The sequence below is a fragment of the Austrofundulus limnaeus genome, unplaced genomic scaffold, assembly GCF_001266775.1.
Source record: "Austrofundulus limnaeus strain Quisiro unplaced genomic scaffold, Austrofundulus_limnaeus-1.0 Scaffold809, whole genome shotgun sequence".
NCBI lineage: Eukaryota > Metazoa > Chordata > Actinopteri > Cyprinodontiformes > Rivulidae > Austrofundulus > Austrofundulus limnaeus.
This window is the reverse complement of record NW_013953211.1, coordinates 145883-149052: the sequence shown is the minus strand read 5'-3', so window position 1 is coordinate 149052 and position 3170 is coordinate 145883. Positions and strand designations below refer to the sequence as shown.

Genomic DNA, 3170 nt, shown 5'->3' with positions numbered 1-3170 from the left:
CTTCATGTTTTTGTTTTTAAATACGCACTTTTCAAAAGAACATCTTTTAGAGCTGTAATAATTAAATAATAAATAATAATAATAAATAGCAGTAATTTAGGCCCTTTTAGGTAGCGAAATGTGCTTTATATGTGTTTGGATGGGTGGTGTGTGTGATAATATCTTCTAGGCCGTTTTATCTGAGCTCTTTCAAAATCCTGGGGTGGGTCTTTCTGTAAAAGACTGCACTCAAAACAGGTGGGGGTACAACTTCATAATTGCATGGTGGCCACATGAGCCGGTCACGAGCATTGGGTTAGGTTCGTCAAAAGGAAAAATCCATGAATTGTAGTTGAGATCGCCTGGTGGGTTTTTGCATGATTTAAAAAAATCCTTGTTAAAGGTGGGGTTGTAATGCCGGCATTGGGAATAAATCCAGGGGTCGAACACTTTTTTTCTGTCTCTATCTTTGTGTATGAGAATGTGTGTGTGGGGTGCTTAGGTGTATAAATTATAAATATGTCTGATAGATTTGTGGAAGATTCGCATAAATTTTATGATGGTTCTAAGGGGGTGTTTTAGAAAGAAGGTTGATTGTTAAAATATACTTGAATCAATCAATCAATCAATCAATCAATCAATCAATCAATCAATCAATCAATCAATCAAACTTTATTTGCAAAGCACTATAACATCAGCCACTGCTGAAACAAAGTGCTGAACACATAAAATAAAAACTGAATACAAAAACACAACAAAACCACACAGTTAAATAAGTAAAATCAGCACCAATACAGTAAAAGTTGAGTAAAATCAAATCTCAGTTGGGTTGAAGGCCAGTGAGAAAAGAATAAGTTTTTAAACAAGTCTTTAAAAAGGGACAGTGAAGGGGCCTGTCGGACATGTAAGGGCAAGGCGTTCCACAGTTTAGGGGCACTAACAGAGGATCCCCTCAACACCTTGACTGCTCCTAGAAATTCTGTCCATAAAAGTTATGTACAGAATCTGTGACAAAGGGCAACCTTGGCAGAGTCCAACTCTCACCAGAAACGAGACCGACTTTCTACCGGCAATGCGAACCAAGCTCTGGTACTGGTCATACAGGGACCAAACAACCCGTATCAATGGGCCTGGTGCCCCGTACTCCCGGAGTACCCCCACAGGAGTCCCCGAGGGACATGGTCGAATGCCTTCTACAAGTCCACAAAACACATGTAGACTGGTTGGGCGAACTCCCATGCACCCTCCAGGACCCTGCTAAGGATGTAGAGCAGGTCCACTGTTCCACGACCAGGAAAAAAACCACACTGCTCTTCCTGAATCCAAGATTCAACTATCCGACGGACCCTCCTCTCCAGGACCCTTGAATAGACCTTACCAGGGAGGCTCAGAAGTGTGATCCCCCAATTGTTGGAACACACTCTGCCGTCCCCCCTTTTAAATAGGGGGACCACCACCCCGGTCTGCCAATTCCGGGGAACTGCCCCCAATGTCCATGCAATATTGTGGAGTCACGTCAACCAATGCAACCCCACAACATCCAAAGCCTTAAAGAACTCTGGACGGATCTCATCCACCCCCGCTGCCCTGCCGCCAAGGAGCTTTTTGACCAACCACCTCGGTGACCTCAGCACCAGAGATTGGAGAGTCCGACCCAGGGTCCTCAGGCTCTGCTTCCTCATGGGAAGACATGTCGGTAAGATTGAAGAGGTCCTCGAAGTAATCCGCCCACCGACCCACAACGTCCCAAGTTGAGGTCAGCAGCGCACCATCCCCACCATAAACAGTGTTGGTGGCGAACCGCTTTCCCCCTGAGACGCTGGATGGTGGACCAGAATCGCCTCGAAACCATACGGAAGTCTTTTTGCATGGCCTCTCCGAACTCCTCCCATGCCAGAGTTTTTGCCTCAGCGACCACCTAAGCCGCAATCCGCTTGGACTGCCGATACCTATTGGCTGCTTCCGGAGTCCCACAGGCCAAACAGACCTGATAGGACTCCTTCTTCAACCTGACAGCATCCCTCACCGCCGGTGTCCACCAGTGGTTTCGAGGGTTGCCACCATGACAGGCACCAACAACCTTATGGCCACAGCTCTGGTAAGCCACCTTGACAATGGAGGCACGGAACATGGCCCACTCGGACTCAATGTCCCCCACCTTCCCCAGAATGTGTTCATAGTTCCCCCAGAGGTGTGAGTTGAAGCTCCGTCTGATGGGAGACTCTGACAGACGTTCCCAGCAGACCCTCACTATATGTTTGGGTCTGCCAGGTTTGACCAGCATCCTCCCCCACCAACAGAGCCAACTCACCACCAGGTAGTGGTCAGGTGACAGCTCCTCCCCTCTCTTCACCCAAGTGTCCAAAACATGCAGCTGCAGATCAGATGAAACGACAACAAAGTCGATCATCAAAGTAAAGCCTAGGGTGTCCTGGTGCCAAGAGCACTTATGGACACCCTTATGCCTGAACATGGTGTTCGTTATGGATAATCCATGATGAGCACATAAGTCCAATAACAAAACACCGCTCGGGTTCAGATCGGGGGGCGTTCCTCCAAACAACGCCTCTCCAGGTCTCACTGTCATTACCCATGTGAGCGTTGATGTCCCCCAGCAAAATGAGGGAGTCCACGTTAAGAGAGCTCTCCAGCAACCACTCCAAGGACCCCAGAAAGGGTGGGTAATCTGAACTGCTGTTAGGTGCATAGGCACAAATGACAGTCAGGACCCGTCCCCCCCCCACCCGTGGACGGAGGGTGGCTACCCTCTCGTTCAATGTGGTGAACCCCAACGTACTGGCACCGAGATGGGGGGCAATAAGTATGCCCACTCCTGGTCGGCGCCTCTTAACATGGGCAACTCCAGAGTGGAAGAGTGTTCAAACCATCTTGAGTAGACTGGTTCCAGAGCCAGAGCGGTGCCTCGAGATGAGTCCAACTACATCCAGTTGGAACCTCTGTAGGGGTAACCCTGGTGAAATATTCATTTCTATTTTTTTTATCTTTGATTTGCTTTTACACTTATAAGAAGAAATTCATTTTAAAGTTTGTTTCTATTTTCTTTAAGTGAATAGAACAATATGTTCTATAAATATTTCATTTAGTCTTTTAAAAGAGGTTATAATCAATATATCATTACTCAAAGTTTTATTGAATTAATCTTTGCATATCTCTTTGTTCCAGAGTATAAC

The 3170-nt window shown here is 46.8% G+C and overlaps 1 protein-coding gene across 1 annotated transcript in view; it reads left to right on the top strand.

Annotated features, from left to right (window-relative positions):
• Positions 1–3170, top strand: part of LOC106532670 (cytochrome P450 2F2) — a 41025-nt gene that overhangs the window by 18412 nt on the left and 19443 nt on the right. The window lies entirely within an intron of this gene.